Genomic DNA, 27343 nt, shown 5'->3' with positions numbered 1-27343 from the left:
AGCCAAGTGGTTCCAGTTCAGGATTGCAAGCTGGGGAAGTCTGTTCTGTTTTAAGTTTATTTATTTGCCAGCAGAGAGAGAGAGAAAGAGAATGGGTACACCTGGTCTTCTAGCCACTGCAGACAAACTCCAGATGCATGTGCCACTTTCTACATCTGGCTTTACATGGGTACTAGGTATTCAAACTCTGGCTGTTAAGCTTTGTAAGCAATCTTCTTAACCTCTGAGCCATCTCTCCAGCCCTTGGGGTTTTGTTTGTTTGTTTTTGTTTCTGTTTGGTTTTTTCGAGGTAGGGTCTCAGTGTAGCCCAGGCTGACCTGGAATTCACTCTGGAGTCTCAGGGTGGCTTCGAACTCACAGCAATCCTCCTACCTCTGCCTCCCGAGTGCTGGGATTAAAGGCGTGTGCCACCATGCCGGGCTTTGATTTTGTTTTTCAATCCAGGCTGAGAAATCTGATACAAAGACCGCCCCCACCATGACCACCATCATAGTTCTGCCGGTTCCAGTATGCTCACTGCCTGGCCCTGGCTGAGTTCCCCACCTGCCCCCCTGCTTGGTGTGACACGCTCTGCTGTGGTCTACATGGAACTCCAACCCAGTGTCCCAGGGGAAGGACAGGGTGTGCTGCAGCTTGGCCTTCCCTGCATGGCCATCTGGTTGTGTTCAGGGTTTCCAGCCCCATGCTCAAGGACATCACCTCAGAACCGGAAACTGACCCGGATGATAGGAAAACTTACCCCATGGAAACTGGCAACCACTAAAGTGGACTTTGGTTTGTTCTTAGACAGGGTTGTACTATGTAGCCCAGACTGGCCTTGAACTCAAGATCCTCCTGCCTCAGTCCCCCGAGTGGTGGGATTACAGAAATAATGTTTCCTTGAGTGTCTTTACAAATACACCATTGGGAATGGAACCCCTGATTTCACCCTTACTGCTTTTCTCAAGCTAAGCATGGTGGTACACATCTGTGATCCCAGCACTGGGGAGGTTGAGGCAGAAGGATCAAGAGTACATGGCCTTGGGCTGGAGAGATGGCTTAGCAGTTAAGGCACTTGCCTGCAAAACCAAAGGACCCAGGTCTGATTCCCCAGGACCCACCTAAAGCCAGATGCACAGGTGGCACAAGCATCTGGCTTTATGGCCCTGGTGCACACACTCTAACTCTTTCTCCCTCAAGTAAATAAATAAAAATTATATACAGCCAGCCTGGCATGGTGGTGCACACCCTTAATCCCAATAGTGGTAGGAGGATCACTGTGAATTTGAGGCCAGCCTGGGACTGTAGAGGGAATTCCAGGTCAGCCTGGGCTAGTATGAGACCCTACCTAAAAAAAAAAAAAAAAAAAAAAAAAAAAAAAAAAAAAAAAACATGAAAAGCAAAACAAAACAAAACACAAAAAGAGTGCAGGGCCAGAGCAAGTTCCAGACAGCCTGGATTACACGAAACCCTGGCTCCAAAACAAACAAACAAAAACACAGGTAAAACATAGGGCTGGAGAATTGGCTCAGCAGTTAAGGCACTTGCCTTCTAAGCCTAGGTACCCCAGGTTCACCTCCCCAGGACTCATGTAAACCAGACACACTAGGTGCACAGGCATATGGAGTTCATTTGCAGTGGTTGGAGGCCCTGGTGTGCTCATTCTCTCTCTCTCCTCTCTCAAATAAATTAAAAAAAATTTTTTTAACAGAAAGTCTTTTCTCACATCCATGTTCCCATCGCAGCTCTGCTATTGCTGCTAATTCCTGCCCCCAGTAAGGCCTTTCTTCCTCATGTACTTAAGTCTTTACGTCGCTGCACAGGTAGCCCCTCGTGTACACAACCAAGTACAGCCTACAAGAGACAGACTGGGTGAGGGAAGGCACAGGCATCCGTGCAAAAGTCCAGTAGATGGCTATTAAAACGGGGGTCTTAGCCGGGCGTGGCGGCTCATGCCTTTATCCCAGTGTTAGGTCAAGATGGGCTTCCCAAAATGGAGTCACCAAAGACAGCAGGATTGCGACAGACACAAGGAAGTGGACAGACACAAGGAAGTGGGTCATCCACATACCCCTTCCTTGCCTAACAATACCCCCAGGTCATGATTTCCTGCCCCTCATCTTGTTTTTTTTTTGTTGTTGTTGTTTGTTTGTTTTTGTTTTTTCGAGGTAGGGTCTCACTCTAGCCCAGGCCGACCTGGAATTCACTATGGAGCCTCAGGGTGGCCTCGAACTCACGGTGATCCTCCTACCTCTGCCTCCCGAGTGCTGGGATTAAAGGCGTGCGCCACCACGCCCAGCCTGCCCCCTCATCTTGTAAGTCACCTGATCACTGTTCTGGTGCCACATCCTCACTATCTTAGATCTCCCCTAAAGAAACTTTTTTTTTTTAAACTTTTCCCTTCCTCACCTTCCCCCAACTGAAGAGCCCTATAAAGCGCACTATCTGGAATCCCAGGTTGGCTGTGTTCCGCTCTTGAGAGTCAGTCCTGGCAGCTTGTGCTTTTCCGGAATAAAAGCTTTCGTCTTTGCCTCAGAGTGGTCTGCGTGGTTTCGGTCACTCCTGAACCTTACACCCAGCACTCGGAGGCAGAGGTAGGAGGATTGCTGTGAGCTCAAGGCCACCCTGAAGCTACATAGTGAATGCCAGGTCAGTCTGGGATAAGTGAGACCCTGTCTAAAAAGAGTGTGTGTGGTGGGGGCAGGCACATGCCTTTAATCTCAGCACTGGGGAGGCAGAGGTAGGAGGATCGCCATGAGTTCGGGGCCACCCTGAGACTCCATAGTGAATTCCAGGTCAGCCCGGCTAGAGCAAAACCCTACCTCAAAACAAAACAAAACAAAAGGGTGGGGGAGGGTGGGTTTCAAACAATAATTATTTGCCAGGCACAGTGGTGCACACCTGTAAACCTGGCACTCAAGAGACTGAGGCAGGAGGACCATGAGTTCAAGGCCAGCCTGGGCCACATATGGAAACTTTGTCTCAAAAAGAAAGAAAGAAGGAGGGAGGATGGATAGATGGATGTTAGGAAGGAAGGAGATAACTCTTGCTGCCTCCCCCTCCATTTTCTACAAGAACCGCGTCCTCTCCTCCAATAGGACACAGGCTCCTCCCCCACCCCCCACACTGCTGGCTCTAACCTGCGCCTCCTGTCCGCTTGTTCCGTAGTGATTTACATACTAGTCTTATCTCTTAAATGTCAGGGACAACGTCTGATTCATGGCGCTTCCCACACCGTTGGCACATAAGACTCCAAACACACTTGCTAGGGTACAATGGGAGCTGGGGCACAACTTCCCTGAGATCTTGTTCCACTCTTCCTCTTCCTCCCTCCCTGCCATGACTAGATGGCGCCAGACCTTTAGCCCCTTACCCCTGCCCTGGACGCCCTCCTCCCTCTCCCAGGAGCAGACCTGCACCTCCTATTCCTGCAGGGTTCACCTGTCTCTTCACGCCTGGGGAGAGGGGGCAGACTAGACCTCTCCAGCCCTCAGGGTCCCCTCCTGGGACAGGGCTGACAGGTCCAGTGCACAGGTGTGGGGGGGGGGGTGAGAGCGTGTTCTTTGTCTGGGGAACACAAAGCCGCAATTGAGAAGGCTAGGCGAGATTCTGGGCAGGGAGCCACCAGGGACAGGCGGCTGCAGTGGGAGGAGTGGGCAGGCTGGCTGCCCAGGAAGCAGGCCTACGCCCCCCGCTCCAACCCCTAGCCCTTGGAATGAAGAAGTAGGAAGGGGAGCCATCCAACCGTGAGGAGGTGGGGGAGTGGATATTTCCAGAGCCTGTGGCCCAAGGCAAGGACAGCTGGCAATAAGCCCAACTCCCCCTTTCCCGTTGGGGACTGTGACAAGCAGGAGGCTGAGCTCTCCAACTTACAGCATGACGGGTAAGCCTCCAGTGGCCTGGGAGTGGTGACCCATTTTACAGAGGAGAATGCTGAGGCCTGAGAGAGAATGGCTGCCAATACCAGCACTTCCACTTCAAGGTAAGTGAGACCCTGTATCAAAAAATCAAAACAGGGGGCTAGAGAGATGTCTCAGTGGTTAAAGGCATTTGTTTGCAAAGCCTGACAGCCTGAGTTCAAAGTCCCTGTACCCACGCAAAGCCAGATGCACTTACAGTGGCAAGATGCCCTGGCATTCTCATTTTCATTCATTCATTCATTCAGTCAGTCAGTCAACCAGTCAGTCATTCTCTCTCTCATCCTCTCTCTCTTGCAAATAAATCAAAAAAGTTTTAAAATTTATTTATTTATTTATTTGCAAGCAGAGAGAGAGAAGAGAGACTGACAGAAAAAATGGGCATGACAGGGCCTCCAGTCTCTGCAAATGAACTTCAGATGCATGTGTCACCTTGTGCATCTGGCTTTATGTGGGTGCTGCAAATAGATCTCAGGTCCTTAGACTTTGCAGGCAAGCATCTTAACCATTGAGCAATCTCTCAAGCCCCTTAAAAATTATTTTTATTAATTTGAAAGGAGAGAGGAAGAGGAGAGAGGGGGAGAGCATATAGACATGCCAGGGCCTCCAGACGTATGTTTTGCTGCACATCTGGCTTTATGTGGGCACTGGGGAATCCCCAGCCCCAGAAAGAATATTTTAACAAATAATAAACACCAGTCTTCATGGCTTCTCACCCTAGTCACCTCAGAAGCATCTCTTCATCTCCTGGGCCCCTGGCTCCTTGACCATATCCAGCCTGGCCCCTTCAGGCTTGAATCGTGTACACCAATCCTTCTTTCTCTCGCTGCCTCAGGGCCATTGCACATGCCATCCCCTCCACCTGGACCTCTGTCTCAATGGAGCCTGAGCTCACAAATCACTTTTACCCTGCCCCTTGCCACTCTCCCCAGGTGTGAAGAGACAGGTGAGCAGGGCAGAAATAGGAGGTACAGGTGATGCAAAGAGCTATTTGCAATGATTTGATTCATCTGAGTTCCCACAGACATTATGTTCCCCGTGCTGCCATATCTGTGGTGTCTAGTAGGGGAGCGTGGCACAGATAGGCACTCAATAAGCATTTGCAAAAAGGACTGGGAACGTAGCTCAGTTGGTAGGGTGCTTACCTAGCATGCATGAGGTGAGGTCCTGAGTTTGATCCCCAACACGACATAAACCAGGCATGGTGGTATACATCTGAAATCTTAGCATTTCAGAGGTGTAGTTCAGTCATCCTCAGTTATCCAGTGAGTTTGAGACCTAGGCTACATGAGACCCTCTTTAAAAAACAAAAAGGGGCCTAGAGAGATGGCTTAGTGATTAAGGTACTTGTCTGTGAAGCCTAAGAACATATGTTCGAATCTCCAGGTCCCACGTAGCCAGACACAGTGACACAAGCATGCAATGTTGCACATGTGCCAGAAGGGGGCGCACGCATCTAGAGTTCATTCACAGTGGCTGAAAGGCCCTCATGCACCCAGTCTCTCCCTCCCTCCCTCTCTCTCTCTTTCATTAGAAATTTTTTAAAAAGGGGACTGGAGAGATGACTTAGTGGTTAAGGCACTTGCCTGTGAAACCTAAGAACCCAGGTTCAATTTCCCAGTACCCATGTAAGCCAGATGCAAAAGGTGGTGCATGCATTTAGAATTCATTTGCATGGCTAGAGGCCCTGATGCACCCATTCTCTCTCTCCCTCCCTCTCTCTCTACCTTTTTTTCTTTTCTCTCAAATAAATAAATAAGAATTCAAAACAAGAAGAAAGAGGAGGAAGAAGATAATTATTTTAAGAAAGTATTCACTCTCATTAAAAAAAATACAAAAAAAGAAAGGACTGTAAAAATGGCTTCGTGGTTAAGGTGCTTGTCTGTGAAGCCTAAGGACCCGTGTTCAACTCTCTAGATCCCATGAAAGCCAGACATACAAGGTGACAGTTTGATTGCAGTGGCTAGAGGCCCTAGCATGCCAGTTCTTCCCTCATTCTCTCCCTTCCATCCCATAAAAAAACTACAAAATAAGTATTTAACATTCAAGCTAAGTGTGGTGGCACACGCCTTTAGTCCCAGAACTTGAGAGGCAGAGGTAGGAGAATTGCTATGAGTTTGAGGCAGCCTGGACCTACAGAGTAAGTTCTAGGTTAGCCTGGACTACAGTGAGACCTTACCTCAAAAAACAGACACAAAAGTAGCATTCAAGGCCAGACATGGTGGTGTACACCTTTAATCCCCACAGTAGAGAGGCAGAGGTAGGAGGATTAGAGACTACATAGTGAATTCCAGGTCAGCTTGGGCTAGAGCCAGACCCTACCTCAAAACCAAAAAAAAAAAGAGGGGCTGGAGAGATGGCTTAGCAGTCAAGGCATTTGCCTGCGAAGCCTAAAGGACCCAGGTTTGATGCCCAAAGACCTATGTAAGCCAAATGCACAAGGGGCACACGTGTGAAGAGGGAGAGAATTACCATGGGTTATTGTCTATAATTATGGAAGCTGTCAATAAAAAAGTAATTTAACCCAGGTGTGGTGGCACACGCCTTTAATCCCAGCACTTGGAAGGCAAAGGTAGGAGGATTGCCTTGAGTTCAAAGCCACCCTGAGACTACACAGTGAATTCCAGGTCAGCCTGGACTAAAGTGAGACTCTGCCCTGAAAAACCAAACCAAAAAGAGAGAGAGGGAGAGAGAGAGAAAGGAAGGAAGGAAGGAAGGAAGGAAGGAAGGAAGGAAGGAAGGAAGGAAGGAAGGAAGGAAGGAAGGAAAGAAAGAAAATATGGGCTGGAGAGATGGCTCAGCAGTTAAGGTGCTTGCATGCAAAGTCTAAGGACCCAAGTTCATTCAATTCCCCAGTACTCACATAAGCCAGATGCACAAGGTGGTGCATGCATATGGAGTTCCTTTGCAGTGGCTAGGGGCCCTGATGCACCAGTTCTGTCTCTCAGACAAACAAATAAATAAAATATTTTTTTAAAAAGAAAATACCATAAGGGCTAGGCAGATAGCCCAATGCGTAACGTGCCTGCAGTATGAAGCGGTCACCTTCTCATTGCGGAACAAAGCACCTGACCAGAAGCAGCCTGTGGAAGGAAGGGGATTATTTCACCTTACAGTCTGCAGTGGAAGTTTCATCATGGAGGGGAAAGTATGGCAAGAATACATAGCACAGCCTCACAACTTGTCACATCAGCTGGGAGGAAGAAGCAAGAATGAGCTAGCTAGGAAGCCTCCTCCCTGTTGACTAGCTGGCAGAAAGCTAGAAAGAGCTATCCTTATTGCTGAAGACTCCACATGCTTGGGCCGCAAAGTCACTGAGAAATCCTACTGGAGCTGAGCTGAACAGCTCCTCCATGTAGACCAGCTGACAGAAAGCTAGAAAAAGCTACGCTGCATGCAGTTCAGTGGGAGACAGAGAAGTAATCAGTGGAGATAAAAAACAATGGACACTGCAAGCCTTATATCTGGCCAACCAGGCCAAATGTGCCAATGGGTGTAATAGTGGCATGTCTGTTATGGGGGAAACCAACCACCCTCTAATTGGACCAGAGGCCTGCTCCACAGGAGGGACTACATCTCTGATACTGAAAACCTATGACAGTAGTCATGAGCCCTAGGGGTGTAAGACCTGCTGGTGTCTGGCTAAATGTATATACTATGCTCACAACTGCCTGGTAAGCACTTCTTTTAATGTTCATACCTATATATTAATGCCAGTCTCACTTTTGGTTAGATAAGCTTCTCTTTTCAGGTGGCAGTGACCTCTGGGATGACTCAAAAGGCACCATAGTGCTGAGAAGAAGTAGCAGAGGAGTGCACAGCACCAAAACATCTCTTTCACACCTTCCATTGTGGAAAAGGTGGTAGAAAGAATGTAAGAGCCAAAAGAAGGGTAGGACTCCTTACAATGCACTCTTCCAGACACAAAATGGCCTGGATATCCATGATCTCACAGTGCCTGACACTACCTACACAAGACCATCATAATAGGAGGAAAAGATGATGACATCAAAATAAAAGGGACTGATTGATAGGAGGAGGGGATATAATGGAGAGTGGAGTTGTGAAGGGGAAAGTGCAGGGGAAAGAGAGAATTACCACAGCTTACTATCTATAATTATGGAAGCTGTCAATAAAAATTAATTCATTAAGTTTAAAAAAGAGCTATCCTGCACACAGCCCCTTGGGAAAGGGAAGTCATCAATGGTGTTAAATAACAGTGGAGCTTGCAAGCCCTAAGAATGGCCACCTAGGCCAAATGTGCCAACTGGTGCAATAGTGGCATGTCTGTTATGGGGGAGAACAACCACTTTTTTTTTTTTTTTTGAGGTAGGGTCTAACTCTAGCCCAGGCAGACCTGGAATTCACTATGTAGTCTCAGGGTGGCCTTGAACTCATGGCTATCCTCCTAGCTCTGCCTCCCAAGTTCTGGGATTAAAGGCACATACCACCACACCTGGCTATCAACCAACTACTTTCTAATTAGACTGGAGGCCCACTCCATGGGAAGAATGCCTGGTACTGAAAACCTAGTCAAAAGTCTATAGAGAGATGGCTTAGCAGTTAAGGCACTTACCTGCAAAGCCTAAGGACCCAGGATCAATTCCCTAGTGCCCATGTAAGCCAGATGCACAAGGTGGCTCAAATGTCTGGAGTTTGTTTGCAGTGGCTAGAGGCCCAAGAGGGCCCACTAGCTATCTATCTGCCTCTTTCTCTCTCATAAATAATAAATAAGTAAATATCTATGGCTGGGGGGGGGTCATGAACCCCAGCGGAGTAATACCAGTTGTTGTCTGGCTAAATGCATATATTATGCCCACCAAACTGCCCTGTGAACTCTTTTCTTAAGGTTTACCCCCATATATTAATTCTACTCTCACTTTTGGTTAGTTAGAGAAGCTTCTCTTTTCAGATGGTGTTGATCACTAGGGTGACTCAAAACTCACCATGGTGCTGAGAAGTGACAGAGGAGTGCTCAGCACTGAGATATCTCTATCACACCCTCCAAGACTCAGGGTCCATTGCAGAGGCAGTGAAAAGAATGTAAGAGACAAAGGAAGGGTAGGACTGCTTACAATGCAATCTTCCAGACACAAAATGGCCTGGATATCCATGACCTTGCAGTGCCTGACACTACGTACACCAGACCCTCATAATAGGAGGAAAAGATGATGACATGAAAATAAAAGAGACTGATTGGAAGGGGGAGGAGATTCAATGGAAGGCAGATTTGAGAGTGAGGAATGAGAGTGGAGGAAGGGAATTACCATGGTTTATTGTCTATAATTATGGAAGCTGTCAAGAAAAGTTTAAAACCCAACAGTAAAAAAAAATGAATGTGCTAGCTAGCACCCATGAAGGAGCTGGATTGTAAAGTCCCAAGGCCCACCCCCAGGGACATACCTCCTCCAGCAAAGCTCCACCCCCCAAAGGCTCCACCCTCTGGGGATCCTATATTAGGCTACTCACAAACACAAGCGGCTCTGTAAGCATGCGTACCTGATTTCGCATCCTCAGAACCCACATAAAGTCAGACAGGGTAGCAAGCATATATGACCCCACCCTTTCTATGGTGAGGTGGGAGGCAGAGAGACAGCAGAATCCTTGCACACACATGCACACATTAAAAAACAGAATGGAGCCAGGCATGATGGCACACACCTTTAATCCCAGCACTCGGGAGGCAGGGATAGGAGGATTGCCATGAGTTTGAGGGCACCCTGAGACTACATAGTGAATTCCAGGTTAGCCTGGGTCCTAGAGTTAATCCCTACCTCAAAAAACAAAAATAAACAAAAAAATGTAATTATAAGGAAATCAGCTAAATTGTATGCTAGTTTTAAAAAATGAGGACTGGAGAGATGGCTCAGAGGTTGAAGTGCTTGCTTGCAAAGCCTGACAACCCAGGTTCAAATCCCTAGTCCCCATGTGTAGCAGCCAGCCTCAGGTTATTGGGATGAACCTCCAGACCAGACACAGTTTATGGGAGGAAGGAGGGATGTATTTGAAGCTTGCAGATGTAGGGGAAGTTCCATAACGGCAGACGAAGCTGGCCCCCTTTCCCAGGCACACACCAAGAGAAAAGCCACCACCAAAACCAAGCAAGACACTCCAGGAACTCCAGGAAGAACTCAGGCACTTTGCACATCTCAGGCTGGGATTCCGGGTCCACCGCTCACCTCCTCCAGCCAGGTAGCTGGAGACCCAAGAACCTTGAAGAAAATTCTTGAGTCTGTTTTCCAGGTAGGGTCTTCCTCTAGCCCAGGCTGATCTGAAATTTACTATGTAATCTCAGGATGGCCTCAAATTCACAGCAATCCTCTTACCTTGGCCTCCCAAGTGGTGGGATTAAAGGTGTGCATGACTTCTGGTTAAGATGGCAGTGTAGAAACCAAGCCAAAACAGCCTAGGGGAGAAACAACCAAAAAAAAAAAACAAAACCCTCTTCTACTAAAAAGTGAGATTTATAAGAAGTTACCAACTGCAGCAGAGAAGTAGGAGAGATCCAGAGCATCTAGAGCCCACAGAAGCAGGCAGAGGCGGCTCCAGCAGCAGCGGCACCAAGTCCACAGGGCCACAGCCCCCAAGCTTGGCTTGAGCTGCAGGAAAAGCCAGGTGAGGGGATTCTCTAATTACACCGGAGCTCCCTGAAAACTCAAGAAATGTGAAGGAAGGACCACAGCAACCAATGGAGGAGCAGCTGGTGAGGTAGAGGATCACATGGACCAGCCTGAGAACTAGAGCCACCATCCACAGCCTCCCCTCCCCAGCTGCCAGCACAAGCATCAGCAAGCACCAGAGACCAGCGGAAGGGAGATCACAGCACCCAGCACCAGTGACCAGAGCAGTGATCCAGTGACCTAGCCAGCCTACTTGAACCCACAGTGCAGCAAAGAAGGACCCAAGCAGGAGCGCAGCATAACTGAAACCAAAATCATCCCAAAAGGTAACTGGGATTACATCAGGTCAGTACTGGCCAAATATGCCTAATATGTAGGCTTGAATGGGAAGTGCTAATTGCACCTTCCATATCAAGATAAATTATGTGTTAAATCTGATGGATGGTCGGATTCACCATTCTTAAATAAGCTATATTTTGGGCTTGTTATTTGTTGCTTCCTTATTTATAGTGGCTTTGTTTCCTCTTCTGTTGTTCATTAGGGAAGGGTCCCACTTGGTCACAAACTGACTTGGAACCCTCAACAGACCAGAACTCTTAGCCTCCTAGTTAACAGGATTAAGGGTGTGGGGCAACACACATTCTAAGGGACTGTGACTTTATTAGAGGATCTGGTTGTCATAATGCCTACTGTTGCATAAATACTAATGTGCTGTTTTATCATTTAATGTGTACATTGTTTAGTTAAATTTTAGAATCCATCTGTATTTTATTCCACTCAGCCTACTTGAATATTTTCATAGCAGGCAAACCCAACTTCTAGGATCACTTTTGTAGATACTCTGAGAGTCTTAAGAGCTACACCTAGCACCTTAAGCTCCTCCCCTGAAGATATATAGCATCAGCTTGATTGATACATCTAATAATACTGCAGCTAATTAGAAAATCCAAGCACTAAAGTAATCCAAGATGCAAAAATATGTACATTATAACGCAAGAAACACTAAAAAGCAAGACGATATAAATCCACCTAAAAGTATTAATGCATCAGAAATGACCTCCAGTGAGAACGAGTTAGAGGAAATGCCTGAGAAAGATTTCAAAAGAATGATTGTAAATATGCTCAAAGAAGTCAGAGAACAAATCAAAGGAGTCAAAGAGGAACTTAAAGAGGAAATCAAAGGAATCAAAGAAGATGCAGGACACCAATTTCATGAAATAAAGAAGGCAATACAAGACATAAATAAGGAAATAGAAATAATAAAGAAAAACCAGTCAGAATTACTAGCAATGAAGAACATAGTTAATGAAATAAAAAACTCTGTAGAAAATCTCACCAGTAGAATGGATGAAGGAGAGGATAGAATATCTAAGCTAGAAGACCAGGTGGCAGATCTAATACAGGTCAACAAAGAGAAAGACAAACTTACAGAAAAGTATGAGTGGGAATTTCAAGATATTCGGGACACTATGAAAAGATCAAATATTAGAATTCAGGGCATAGTAGAAGGAGAAGAATTTCACTCCAAAGGTATAGTAGGTGTCTTCAACAAAATCATAGAAGAAAATTTTCCCCAAATTGGGAAAGAGGTGCCAATACAGATACAGGAAGCCTTTAGAATCCCAGCCAGACAAAACATGGAAAGAACCTCTCCTCGCCATATTATAATCAAACTTCCAAACACACAAACCAAAGAAAAAATATTGAAAGCAGTTAGAGAGAAAAATCAAGTTACCTACAAAAGTAAGCCCATCAGAATTACAGCAGATTATTCAACACAAACTTTTAAAGCCAGAAGGGCTTGGAGTGATATATTCCAAGTTCTGAAAGATAACAACTGTCAACCAAGGTTACTTTATCCTGAAAAGTTATCCATCCAAATAGACGGAGAAATAAGGACATTCCATGACAAAAGCAGGTTAAAGGAGTATTTGAAGACAAAACCAGCTCTACAGAAAATACTTGATAGAATCCTCCATGCTGAAGAAAAGGAAAAGCACACATATAAGGAACCTAGAAAAAACAAGCAATACTCAAATACTTGTTAAAAGAGCACAGGTAGAACCGGAACCACAAAAAAAAAAAAAAGGCAAATATAAATACACACCTTTCAATAATATCTCTCAATATCAACGGCCTCAATGCCCCAACAAAAAGACATAGGTTTGCAGACTGGGTTAAAAAGCAGGATCCTACAATTTGTTGTATCCAAGAAACTCACCTTTCTACAAAGGATAGACATTATCTTAGGGTGAAAGGTTGGAAGATGGTGTTTCAAGAAAATGGGCCTAAAAAAAAAGCAGGGGTTGCTATCTTAATATCTGACAAGGTAGACTTCAGTCCAACGTTAGTCAAGAAAGATAAGGAAGGTCAGTTTATATTGATTAAGGGCACACTCCAACAGGAGGACATTACAATCCTAAACATATATGCACCTAACATGGGGGCTCCCAAATTTATCAAACAAACACTATTAGAACTAAGGTCACAGATAACACCAAACACAGTGGTAGTGGGTGACTTTAACACCCCACTCTCACCAATTGACAGATCATCCCGGGAAAAAATAAACAGAGAGACATCTGGACTAAATGAGGTCATAGAAGGAATGGACTTAACAGATATATACAGGACATTTCATCCAAAGGCTGCAGAATATACATTCTTTTCAGCAGCACATGGAACATTCTCTAAAATAGACCATATATTAGGACACAAAGCAAATCTTAACAAATTCAGGAAAATTGAAATAATTCCTTGCATTCTATCTGACCACAATGGAATTAAACTACAAATCAGTAGCAAGAAAGGCTATAGCGCATACACAAAATCATGGAAACTAAACAATACAATACTAAATGATGAATGGGTCAATGAAGAAATCAAAAAGGAAATAAAAAAATTTATAGAGTCAAATGACAATGAGAACACAACATACCAAAATCTCTGGGACACAATGAAGGCAGTTCTAAGAGGTAAATTTATAGCCTTAAGTGCCTATATTAAGAAATTAGAAAGGTCGCAAGTAAACGACCTTGCTGCTTCGCCTTAAAGCCTTGGAAAAAGAAGAACAAGGCAAACCAAAAGTCAGTAGATGGGAAGAAATAATAAAGATTAGGGCAGAAATTAATGAGATAGAAACAAAAAGAACAATCCAAAGGATTAATGAAACAAAGAGTTGGTTCTTTGAAAGGATAAACAAGATTGATAAACCCTTAGCAAATCTGACCAAAAGAAAGAGAGAAGAGACACAAATTAATAAAATCAGAGATGAACAAGGTAACATCACAACAGATGCCAGAGAAATTCAAAAAATCATAGGGACATACTATAAAAGCATATACTCCACAAAGTATGAAAATCTGAAAGAAATGGATGATTTCCTTGATCTATATGACCTACCTAAATGAAATCAAAATGAGATTAATCACTTAAATAGACCTATAACAAACATGGAGATCCGAACAGTTATCAATAATCTCCCAACTAAAAAAAGCCCAGGCCCGGATGGATTCACTGCTGAATTTTACCAGACTTTTAAGGAAGAGCTAACACCATTGCTTCTTAAGCTTTTCCAGGAAATAGTAAATGAAGGAATTCTACCAAACTCCTTCTATGAGGCCAGCATCACCCTGATACCAAAACCAGGCAAAGATAGAACAAAAAAAGAAAATTACAGACCAATCTCCCTCATGAACATAGATGCAAAAATTCTCAACAAAATATTGGCAAACAGAATACAAGAGTATATCAAAAAGATCATTCACCCTGACCAAGTAGGCTTTATCCCAGAGATGCAGGGATGGTTCAACATACGCAGATCTATAAATGTAATACATTACATAAACGGGTTGAAGGACAAAAATCACATGATCATCTCATTAGACGCAGAGAAAGCATTTGACAAAATCCAACATCCCTTCATGATAAAAGTCCTACAGAGACTGGGAATAGAAGGAACATATCTCAATATAATAAAGGCTATTTATGACAAGCCTACAGCCAACATATTACTAAATGGGGAAAAACTGGAAGCTTTTCCACTAAAATCAGGAACAAGACAAGGGTGTCCACTGTCCCCACTTTTATTTAATATAGTTTTGGAAGTCTTAGCCATAACAATAAGGCAAGAGACACACATAAAAGGGATACAAATTGGAAAGGAAGAGCTCAAGTTATCATTATTTGCAGATGACATGATTCTATACATAAAGGACCCTAAAGACTTTACTAGCAAGCTGTTAGAGCAGATCAAAACCTACAGCAAAAGGAGACATAAAGGGTGGAGAAAGGAAGGGAGGAGGATACTTAATAGGTTGATATTATATATATGTAATTACAATGATTGTAATGGGGAGGTAATATGATGGAGAACGGAATTTCAAATGGGAAAGTGTGGGGGTGGGGAGGGAGGGAATTACCATGGGATATATTTTATAATCATGGAAAATGTTAATAAAAATTAAAAAAAAAAACCTACAGCAATGTAGCAGGATACAAAATAAATACCCAGAAATCTGTAGCCTTCATATATGCTAACAACAAACACACAGAGGATGAAATCAGAGAATCACTCCCATTCACAATTGCATCAAAAAAAAAATAAAGTACCTTGGAATAAACCTAACCAAGGAAGTAAAGAATCTCTACAATGAGAACTTTAAAACTCTCAAGCGAGAAATTGCAGAAGACACTAGAAAGTGGAGAAACATCCCTTGTTCCTGGATTGGAAGAATCAATATTGTGAAAATGGCAATCTTACCTAAAGCAATCTACACATTTAATGCAATCCCTATCAAAATTCCAAAGGCTTTCTTCATGGAAATAGAAAAAACAATCCGAAAATTCATTTGGAATCACAAAAAACCTCGAATATCTAAAATAATACTGAGCAACAAAAAAGAGGCTGGTGGTATCACCATACCTGATTTTAACCTATACTACAGAGCCATAGTAACAAAAACAGCATGGTACTGGCACAAAAACAGACATGTAGATCAGTGGAACAGAATAGAGGACCCAGATGTAAGCCCAAGTAGCTATAGCCACCTGATATTCGACAAAAATGCCAAAATACTCATTGGAGAAGAGACAGCCTCTTCAGCAAATGGTGTTGGGAAAACTGGATATATATCTGCAGAAGGATGAAAATAGATTCTTCTCTCTCACCATGCACAAGAATTAAGTCCAAATGGATTAAAGACCTTAACATCAGACCGGAAACTCTGAAACTGCTAGAGGAAAAAGGAGGGGAAACCCTTCAACATATTGGTCTTGGCAAAAACTTTCTGAATACAACCCCAATTGCTCAGGCAATAAAACCACAGATTAACCACTGGGACCTAATGAAATTACAAAGATTTTGCACTGCAAAGGACACAGTGAAAAAAGCAAAGAGGCAACCTACAGAATGGAAAAAAAATCTTCGCCAGCTATATATCTGATAGAGGATTAATATCTAGGATATACAAAGAACTCAAAAAGTTAAATAATAAGGAATCAAACAAGCCAATCAAAAAATGGGCTATGGAGCTAAATAGAGAGTTCTCAAAGGAAGAAATACGAATGGCATATAAGCATCTAAAAAAATGTTCTATGTCACTAGTCATCAGGGAAATGCAGATTAAAACTACATTGAGATTCCATCTCACTCCTGTCAGATTGGCCACCATCATGAAAACAAATGATCATAAATGTTGGCGGGGATGTGGAAAAAAAGGAACCCTTCTGCACTGCTGGTGGGAATGCAATCTGGTCCAGCCATTGTGGAAAACAGTGTGTAGGTTCCTAAAACAGCTAGAGATTGATCTACCATATGACCCAGCTATAGCACTCCTAGGCATATATCCAAAAGACTCATCTCATTTCCTTAGAAGTACGTGCTCAACCATGTTTATTGCTGCTCAATTTATAATAGCTGGGAAATGGAACCAGCCTAGATGTCCATCAACAGATGAGTGGATAATGAAGATGTGGCACATTTATACAATGGAGTTCTACTCAGCAGTAAAGAAAAATGAAGTTATGAAATTTGCAGAAAAATGGATGGACCTGGAAAGGATTATACTAAGTCAGGTAACCCAGGCCCAGAAAGCCAAGCGCCACATGTTCTCTCTCATATGTGGATCCTAGCTACAGATGATTGGGCTTCTGCGTGAGAACGAAAATACTTAGTAGCAGAGGCCAGTAAGTTAAAAAGAAGACATAAAGGGAAGAGAAAGGAAGGGAGGAGGGTAATTAATAGGTAGATATTGTATATATGTAAGTACAATGATTGTGATGGGGAGGTAATATGATGGAGAATGGAATTTCAAAGCGGAAAGCGTGGGGGGTGGGGAGGGAGGGAATTACCCTGGGATTTTTTTTAATAATCATGGAAAATGCTAATAAAAACATTTAAAAAAATAAATAAATAAAAAAATAAAAATCTCTATAGAAAAACCTCACCAGTAGAATGGATGAAGGAGAGGACAGGATATCTAAACTAAAAGACCAGGTGGCAGATCTAATACAGTCCAACAAAAAGAAAGACAAACTAATAGGAAAGTATGAATAGGAATTTCAAGGTATTCAGGACACTATGGAAAGATCAAACATAAGAATTCAGGGTATAGGGCTGGAGAGATGGCTTAGCGGTTAAGCGCTTGCCTGTGAAGCCTAAGGACCCTGGTTTGAGGCTCGATTCCCCAGGACCCACGTTAGCCAGATGCACAAGGGGGCGCACGTGTCTGGGGTTCGTTTACAGTGGCTGGAAGCCCTGGCGCACCCATTCTTTCTCTCTCTCTCTCTCATTCTCTCTCTCACTCTCAAATAAATAAAAATGAAACAAAAAAATTAAAAATAAATAAAAAGAATTCAGGGTATAGTAGAAGGAGAAGAATTTCACTCCAAAGGCATAGTAGGTGTTTTCAACAAAATCATACAAGAAAACTTCCCCCAAATTGGGAAAGAGGTGTCAATGCAAATACAGGAATCCTTTAGAACACCAAACAGACAAAACCTGGAAAGAACCTCTCCTCACCATATTATAATTAAACTACCAAATATACAAGCCAAAGAAAATATATTGAAAGCAATTAGAGATAAAAATCAAGTTACATACAAAGGTAAGCTCATCAGGATCATAGCAGATTAATCAAACTTTCAAAGCCAGAAGGCCTTGGAATGATGAATTCCAAGTTCTGAAGGATAACAACTGTCAACCAAAATGACTTTATCCTGCAAAGCTATCCATTCAAATAGATGGAGAAATAAGGACATTCCACAACAAAAGCAAGCTAAAGGAATATTTGAAGACAAAACCAGCTCTACAGAAAATACTTGAAAGAATCCTCCATGCTGAAGAGAAAGAAAAGCACACTTATAAGGAACCTGGGGGGGAGGAACATACTCAAATACTACTTAATAAAGTACCTTGCAATAAACCTAACCAAGGAAGTGAAGGATCTCTACAATGAAAACTTTAAAACACTCAAGCGAGAAATTGCAGAAGACACTAGGAAATGGAAAAACATCCCTTATTTTTGATCAGAAGAATCAATATTGTGAAAATGGCAATCTTACCAAAAGCAATCTAAACATTTAATGCAATCCTCATCAAAATTCCAATGGCATTCTTTACAAAAATAGAAAAAAAATCCAAAAATTTATTTGGAAGCACAAAAAATCTTGAATATCTAAAACAATACTGAGCAAAAAAATAAGGCTGGTGGTATCACCATACCTGATTTTAACTAATACTACAGAGCCATAGTAACAAAAACAGCATGGTACCGGCACAAAAGCAGACATATAGATCAAGGGAACAGAATAGAGGACCCAGATGTAAGTCCAGGTAGGTATAGCCACCTGATATTCAACAAAAATGCCAAAAATACTCACTGGAGAAAAGACAGTCTCTTTAGTAAATGGTGTTGGGGAAACTAGATATGTATCTATAGAAGGATGAAAATAGATTCTTCTCTCTTTCCATGCACAAGAATTAAGTCCAAATGGATTAAAGACCTTAACATCAGTCCTAAAACTCTGAAACTGCTACAGGAAAATGTAGGGGAAGCCCTTCAACATATTGGTCTTGGCAAAGACTTTCTGAATAAAACCCCAATTGCTCAGGCAATAAAACCACAAATTAACTGCTGGGACCTCATGAAATTACAATGATTTTATACATCAAAGGACACTGTGAATAAAGCAAAGAGGCAATCTACAGAATGGGAAAAAAATCTTTGCCAGCTATACATCTGATAGAGGATTAATATCTAGGTTATACAAAGAACTCAAAAACATTAAATAAGAAGAAATCAAACAACTCAATTTAAAAAAAAAATGGGCCATGGGACTAAGTAGAGAGTTCTCAAAAGAAGAAATGCAGATGGCATATTAACATCTAAAAACAATGTTCTACATCCCTAGTCATCAAGGAAATGCAGATTGTTGAGATTCCATCTCACTCCTGTCATATTGGCTACCATCATGAAAATAAATGACCATAAATGTTGGTGAGCATGTGGAAAAAGAGGAACCCTTCTACACTGCTGGTGGGAATGCAATCTGGTCCAGCCATTGTGGAAATCAGTGTGGAGGTTCCTAAGACAGCTAAAAATAGATCTATAGCACTCCTAGGCATATATCCTAAGGACTCATCTTAGAGATACTTGCTCAACCATGTTTATTACCACTCGATTCACAATAGCTGGGAAATGGAAACAGCCTAGATGTCCCTCAACTAATGAGTGGATAATGAAGATATGGCACATTTACACAATGGAGTTCTACTCAGCAATAAAGAAAATGAATTTATGAAATTTTCAGGAAAATGGATTGATCTGGAAAGGATTATACTAAGTGAGGTAACCCAGGCCCAGAAAGCCAAACAGCACATGTTCTCTCTCATATGTGGAACCTCGCTATAGATGACTGGGCTTCTGTGTGAGGAGGAAGAAAACTCAGTAGCAAAGGCCAGTAAGTTAGAAAGGATATATAAAGGGAAGAGAAAGGAAGGGAGAGGGGTACTTAATAGGATGACATTGTGTATTTGTAAGTAGAAGAATAGATTAATGGGGGTGAAAAGGCCTAAGTGAGGTCAGGGAAAGAGATTGATTAAAGGAAAGGTGGAGGGAGGGCTAATCAAAATCTAAGAAGATATATAAATAAATCACATGGAATCCTACTTTTTTGGACAATGGAACACTCAGGAGCTGTAGATTGTTAGTAGAAAATTTCAATGCTAGGGATGGGATATCTTCCAGTGAGTTTTTGGCCAGGGAGGTTTCTGATACCCCCAAAACATTAGAGGCCATTACCAGGAATAGATGGTAAGACCCTATTGCTGAAGATTCCATATACTTGGGCTGCAAAGTCACTGAGAAATCCTGCTGGAACTGAGCTGATAACCTCCCTCATGTAGACCAGCTGACAGAAAGCTGGAAGAAGCAATTCTGCATGTAGTTCAATGGGAGAGAGAGAAATCACCAGTGAAGATACTTAACAGTGGACACTGCAAGCTTTATAATTGGCCAGCCAAGCCAAATGAGCCAATGGGTGCAATTGTGGCACATTTGTCATGGTGGAAACCAACTGCCCTATAACTGGACTGGAGGCCCACACCATGTGAGGGAATACATCCCTACTACTGAAAACCTAAAACAGGGTAGTCATGAGCCCTAGGGGTGTAATGTCTGCTACTGTCTGGCTAAATGTATATACTATGCTCATCAAACTGCCCAGTAAGCACTTCTCTTAATGTTCATACCCATATATTAATGCTACTCTCACTTTTGTCTACAGAACCTTCTCTTTTCAGAAGGCAGTGACCTTGGGATGACTCAGAAGGCATCATGGTGCTGGAAAGAAGTGACAGGAGTGCTCAGCACTGCAATATCTCTATTACACCTTCCAAGGCTCAGGGTCCATTGTGGAAGAGGTGGCAGAAAGAATGTAAGAGCCAAAGGAAGGATAGGACTCCTTACAACGTGCTCCTCCAGACACAAAATGGCCTGGATATCCATGACCTCACAGTGCCTGACATTACCCACATTAGACCATCATAATTGAAGGTAAAAGATGATGACATCAAAATAAAAGAGATTGAGAGGGGATATGATGGAGAATGGAGTTTCAAAAGAGAAAGTGGGGGGAAGGAAGGCATTATCATGGGATAATTTTTATAATCATGGAATTTGTTAATAAAAATAATTTTTATAAAAGGTATGCACCATCACACCCAGATCTTTCCTTCTATTTATTTATTTGCAGGGAGGAGAGAGAGTGACAGACAGACAGACAGGCAGACAGACAGGCAGACAGGATGGATGCACCAGGGCCTCCAGCCACTGAAAACAAACTCTAGATGCATGTGCCACCTTGTGCATCTGAATGGGTACAGGAGAATAGAACCTGGGTCCTTAGGCTTTGCAGGTGAGCTTCTTAACCAATGAGCAATCTTCGCAGCCCCTCCTTTTTCTCATAATCTAAATAAAGTCTGTCTAAATTAAAAAAAATTTTTTTCTTCAATCTATTGGGGAACATCTATTCAAGCCAGATGTATGAAGTGGCACAATGCATCTGGAGTCCATTTGCAGTGGCAAAAGGCCCTGGAAAGACTGACTATTCTCACCCCACTCCCCCTTGCAAATATATATCCTGCTGACCCACCCATCTCTTAACTAAGCCTCTATTCACAGAGAAGGAAACCTGTGTTTTGAACAGACACCTTCAGTTTATATGTTTTCTTATTTGTGATTTTTTTTTTCTTTTGAGGTAGAGTCTCACTCTAGCCCAGGCTGACCTGGAATTCACTATATAGTCTCAGGGTGGCCTCGAACTCACAACAATCCTCCTATCTCTGCCTCCCAAGTGCTGGGATTAAAGGCGTGTGCCACTATGCCTGTCCTGAAATTCCATTCTTTTTAAAAAACTTTTTATTTATTTTATTTTATTTGTTTGAGAGAGATAGAAGCAGATATATATAGACAGAATGGATGCACCAGAGACTTCAGCCACTGCAAATGAACTCCAGATGCATGTGCCACCTTTTGCATCTGGATTAAATGGGTCATGGGGAATCAAACCTGGGTCCTTTGGCTTTGCAGGCAAATGCCTTCACCACTAAGTCATCTCTCCAGCCATGTGATTTTTTTTCCTGGTGCTGAGACCAAACCCAGGACCTGTGCTCACTAGGTAAGCACTTATCCCCTGAGATAAATCCCCAAGCCCCCCCTTCTTTTGAGACAGAGTCTCATGTAGCCTAGGATGGCCTCAGACTCACTACGTAGCTTAGGATGTCCTTTAACTTCTGGTCTTCCTGCCTCCACCTCAGGTATTACAGGTTCACCACTATTCCTGTTTTAAACAGTGCTGAGGACAGAACCCGGGACTTTGTGCATGCTAGGCAAACACCCTATCAAAGGAACCCCTTCTTTACATGACAAACCTTTTCTTTTCTAGAAGGAGAGAGAATGGGTGCATCTGGGCCTCCAGCCACTGAAAATGAACTCCAGACACATGTCCCACAATGTGCATCTGGCTTATGTGGGTACTGGGGAATCAAACCTGGGTCCTTAAAGTTAGGGTTCACAGGCAAGTGTCTTAACCGCTAAGCTATAGCTCCAGCCCCTCCACATCACAAATCTGTGTGGATATTTTGCATTGTACAGGAGTGATTGTGATTTCCAGGGACCAGGCAAGAAGTATGTGTATGGGGGAAGGGGAGGGTTATTTTAAAAGATGTATAAAAAAAATCACAGGAAAGTGTAATGTTGCACTTCCCCCCTGGTCAGATCAGACTAAGACTCAAAATGGAGTCACTCATGCTAAAGTTCCGTGTTTCCGAGCTAAAATTAATCTGTTTGTCTGGTCTTCCCAGAAATTAGGATTCATGGTAACAGCCAAATTTCCCAAACAGGCCAGTTTCCATGGGCATTGCGATAAAATTCTTTCTAGTTAAATCTTTAAACAAAAGAAAACTTGAGTAACAGGATACTAGTCCATCAGTCACTTTCCTCCACAGGCTCCTTGCCCCTGCCTTACAAGGGAAGTGACTTGGGAATGCCCCATCCCCCCTTTGTTTTGTTTCTGCTTTTTTTTTTTTTTTTTTTGTTTCTACTTAGCCAACCTCCTTTCCTCCAATCATGGGACCATTTATTCTATTTTATGGAATCCAGTGTTCCTCCATTTCAGAATTCATAATAAGGCCAGTTAAGTCCCTTCAACCTGAGGTGAATGTGCTGCCAACTCAGAACACAGGGCGACCTGGCTGGAACCGGGAAGAGAGCCAGTCCCCAGTTCTGGAAAATGCTATGTGAGCTACTGGGGGAAAGTGGCCAACAAGGCTGTGAGCAAGCAGGGGCCTAAGCTACTCAGAAGCCTGACAAGAAGCACACACCAGTGCAATGGTGGCACACAGCCTTGGTGGGTAACCAATGGCTTTCTGATTGGCTAAGAGATCCGCCCAGTGAAAAGGAACTGTCTGGAACTGGGAACCAAGTCTGAATCCTATGGAGACAAAGATTATGCTTGCCAGTGTCAAGCTCTCACTAGTCTTCCACTAAAAGAGGGCTACATCATAGAACGCTCCCCAAATTAATAATGCTGATCCAATTTAACCTGACTTCACTCTCTGTTGGAGAATCTATTTTCCTTTCTCAGAAGGTAGTGAGACCTGAGGAGACAAACCTCTTTATTGGTGGTCCTATCTTGTAGAATATGCTAGTCAGAATGAGGTTTGCTATGGAACCAATTCATGGTGTCTTTTTTTTTTCCTTTTTTTCTTTTTTGGTTTTTCAAGGTAGAGTCTCACTCTAGCTCAGGCTAACCTGGAATTCACCATGCTATCTCAGGATGACCTCAAACTCATGGCGATCCTCCTACCTCTGCCTCCCGAGTGCTGGGATTAAAGGTGTAAAAGGTGTGCACCACCACACCCAGCATCTATCTTTTATTTATTTATTTATTTATTTTTTTTTTTTTTTTGAGGTAGGGTCTCGCTCTATCCCAGGATGACCTGGAATTCACTATGTCGTCTCAGGTGGCCTCAGACTCATGACAATCTTCCTACCTCTGCATCCCGAGTGCTGGGATTAAAGGCGTGCACCACCACACCTGGCTCATCTATTTTTTAATTGAGTTGTTTGATTATATTTGGGTGGGGTGCAGGTTTGAGGTAGGGTCTCGCTCTAGCCCAGGCTGGCTTGAAATTCACTATGTAGTCTCAGACTGGCCTCAAATTCCTGGCAATCCTTCATCTACCTTCTAAGTGCTGGGATTAAAGGAATGTGCCACCACACCCAGATGAATTCTTTGATTTTTTTATTATTTAGTTTTTGGATTTTTTTTCTTTTGTTGTTCTTTGTAGATTCTATATTTTTATTTATTTACTTGAAAGCAAAGAGAGATGTAAGAGAGACTGACAGAGAGAAGGGGTGACCCAGGACCTCCGGTTACTTCAAATGGACTCCAGATGCACATCTTGCTTTGTGCATCTGGCTTTACATGGTGTTGCAGTCAGATTCATATTGTTGGTAGAAATCACCTGACCAAGAGCAGCTTTTGGGGGGAGAAAAGGGTTTATTTTGGCTTACAGACTCGAGTGGAAGTTCCATGATGGCAGGGGGAAATGATGGCACGAACAGAAGGTGGACATCACCCCCTGACCAATTTAAGGTGGACAATAGCAACAGGAGAACCCAGGTCCATCCTCGCAGCTCCACCAGGTCTCCATGCAGGCATCCAGCAAACCTGCTTCACACTGTCCATGGCTGTTTCCAAAACACAAGACCGTATTGCAAATTCAATGACCCTCTGTTTCCTGCATTTCTTATACTCTACAATACCAGGTAGGGTGCCAATTTGTTAATCCAGGGGGGAATAAAGCAGACTTTGAAGAACAGGACACTCCTTGAGCACTCAGGCCCCTTCAGAGTAGTCTACATTCTTCTCGTTGCCCCAATCTCAAAGGTTGTAATCTCTCATACAATTGTAGCTGAACAGGCAGCAGTTTCAGCCCAAAGATTTCATTTTTCTGTGCCATATGCCTGTGCACAATCAGTCCGTTACTGTGCACTGCAACCCTGCACAGCTTCTCAGGACATGGCCATAACAGCAAGCCTCTCACACAAACTGCTTCTAGCCCAGTCCACGCAAAGCTCTTTCTCACCCTCACAAGCCAAACCTCACAGTCCATAGTTCTTACTGCCTTCAGGTCTTGCAGCTCAGACCAGAAGAGTCCATCAAGCTGTACTTACAGCACTGCAAGGCATCTGTTAGGCGGAGGTTTCAAATCCTTCCACATTCCTCTTGAAAATCAGTTCCAAAAGGCCAAAGCCATACAGTCAGGTGTCTAGCAGCAATCCCACTCCTCAGTACCACTTTACTGTTGCAGGTTCACATTGCTGTCAGAAATCACCCAACCAAGAGCAGCTTTTGGGGAAAAAAAGGGTTTATTTTGACTTACAGACTCAAGGGAAGCTCCATGGTGGCAGGGGGAAATGATGACATGAGTAGAAGGTGCATATCACCCCTTGGCCAACATGAGGTAGACAATAGCAACAGGTGAGTGTGCCAAACACTGGCAAGGGGACACTGGCTATAGCATCCATAAGCCCACCCCCAACAATACACGGCCTCTAGGAGGCTTTCATTTCCAATTGTCCTCAGCTGGGAGAGTAGCATTCAGAATACCTAAGTTTTGGGGGACACCTGAATCAATCCACTACATGTGGACTCTGGGGACTCAAGCCCTTGGCCTACAAATGTTGCAAGCAAGTGCCTTTAAACTCTGGGCCATTTCCCAGCCCTCATTTACAGGCTTTTAAAAATAGTTTATTTTATTTGAGAGAGAGAGAATGCATGTCAGGGCCTCCAGCCTCTGCAAATGAACTCCAGACACATGCACTGCCTTGTGCATCTGGCTACTGGGAAATCAAATCTGGGTCCTTAGGCCTTGCAGGCAAGTGCCTTAACTATGAAGCCATCTCTCCAGCCCAGATTTTTTCAAGGTAGGGTCTCACTCTAGCCAGGCTCATCTAGAACTCTGAGCTCCAGGCTGGCCTCAAACTCATTATAATCCTCCTACCTCAACCTCCTCGGTGCTGGGATTAAAGGTCTGCATCACCATGCCTGGCTCATTTGTAGTTTTTGTAAAAATGTTTTAAGTTTTCTTATTTATTTTTTTATTTGCAAGAAGAAAGACAGAAAAAGAGAGAAAGAGGGAGAGTGAGTGTGCACTGGGCCCTCCAGCTACTGCAGACAAACTCCTGATGCACAAGCCACTTTGTACATCTGGTTTTAATTAGGTCCTTGGAAATTGAACCTGGGTCATTAGACTTTGCAGGCAAGTGCCTTAACCACTAAGCCAGCTCTCCAGCCTGCACTTAAGTTTTTAATACCTACTATTAAACACACATACAACCCAGCAATTCTACTACATATTAACACAAATGCAATGAAAATTTATGTTGTAACAAAGCCTGCACTAGAATACAGCCTATGTTTTCATTCTCCCAGAACTGGCATGAAGTGACACCCCACAGCACATGAAATATATTTAATGTGGACTGGAGAGATGGCTTAGTGGTTAAGCACTTGCCTATGAAGCCTAAGGAGGCTCAATTCCCCAGGACCCATGTAAGCCAGATGCACAAGGTGGTGCATGCATCTGGAGTTCATTTGCAGTGGCTGGAGGCCCTGGTGCACCCATTCTCTCCCTCTCTCCCTCTCTCTCTCTCTCTCTCTCTCTTGCTTTCAAATATATATATACTTAATGTAAATACCACTCGGCCACGAACATGAGTGAACCAACATGGGCCACCTTGACACATCTCACTTCAGTGTTGCTAAATGAAAGACAGGACAGTTGATGGGCTACAGAAGATATCACCTCACATATGACATTGTGCTACCTGCCTCTGACGACTGAGGACTGAGCCCAAGGCCTTGTGCATGTTAGGCAAGCACTCTACCACTGACCTACATCCCCAACATTTTCTTGCCTTTCTCTCTCTTTCTTCCTTTCTTTCTTTTGTTACATAAATTAACCTGTTTATTGCACACCAGGGATGTCGCAAATGACAGGGCTTCTGCTGGTCCTTCAGTCTTCTGAGGGCAGACGTGGCTGTGACAGCAGAAGTCGGGTTGTAGGTCCAGCCCTGCCGGCCACGGTTTTCATGCAGGAACCACAGTGCCAGATGCCACAGCCCGTCGCTTCATCTTGGTTTTGCCACAGAAGGAGCAAGTGTACTTGGCGTAATGGCTGATTTCAATTTTCTTCACCATTTTCCGGTGGAAGGCCCCATAGCGGGTCCCATACTTACCCACAATGCCGACCTTCCTGGTGCGCTTGGCCGCGTCGCCGGGACCTGAGCCAGACCACAGGGAATGCCAACCTTTTCTTTTTTTAACTTTTTCTTTTGAGACTGGGTTCCATTGAGTTGACCAGGATGGCTTTGAACTTGCTCTATAGCCCAGAGCTTGTTCTACAGTCTGGGAAGGTTGCTATTTTATTTAGATTTTTAAACATAACCTTGCCTTACCATAGCTCAGGTTGACCTTGAACTCCCCATGCCCCTGCCTCAGCTGCCGGAGTACTGGGATTACAGGCATGTGCCGCCATCCATGCCCCATGCGGCTGCCAAGGCTGGACAAGGACTCTCAGGTTCTCTGTCTTGGCTGTGGTGGTTACAAGGGTTATGTATTTGCCACAGCCATAGAGCCATGTGTGAAAAAAAGCAAATTTCACCTACTATAAATTACACCTACTTTTTTATATTAAAAGAAATGAGATCATGATTCTCTTTCCTTTTTTTTTTTTTTATACACAGAAGCTTCCACACC

At 43.5% G+C, this 27343-nt stretch overlaps 1 pseudogene; it reads right to left on the bottom strand.

Annotated features, from left to right (window-relative positions):
* Positions 1 to 1778: 1778 nt before the first annotated feature.
* Positions 1779 to 27122, bottom strand: LOC105944777 (annotated as a pseudogene).
* Between the last annotated feature and the right edge of the window lie 221 nt (positions 27123 to 27343).

The sequence above is a fragment of the Jaculus jaculus genome, chromosome 13, assembly GCF_020740685.1.
Source record: "Jaculus jaculus isolate mJacJac1 chromosome 13, mJacJac1.mat.Y.cur, whole genome shotgun sequence".
Taxonomy (NCBI): Eukaryota; Metazoa; Chordata; class Mammalia; order Rodentia; family Dipodidae; genus Jaculus; species Jaculus jaculus.
The sequence above is the reverse complement of the archived record's forward strand: the minus strand, read 5'-3'. Positions and strand labels throughout refer to the sequence as shown.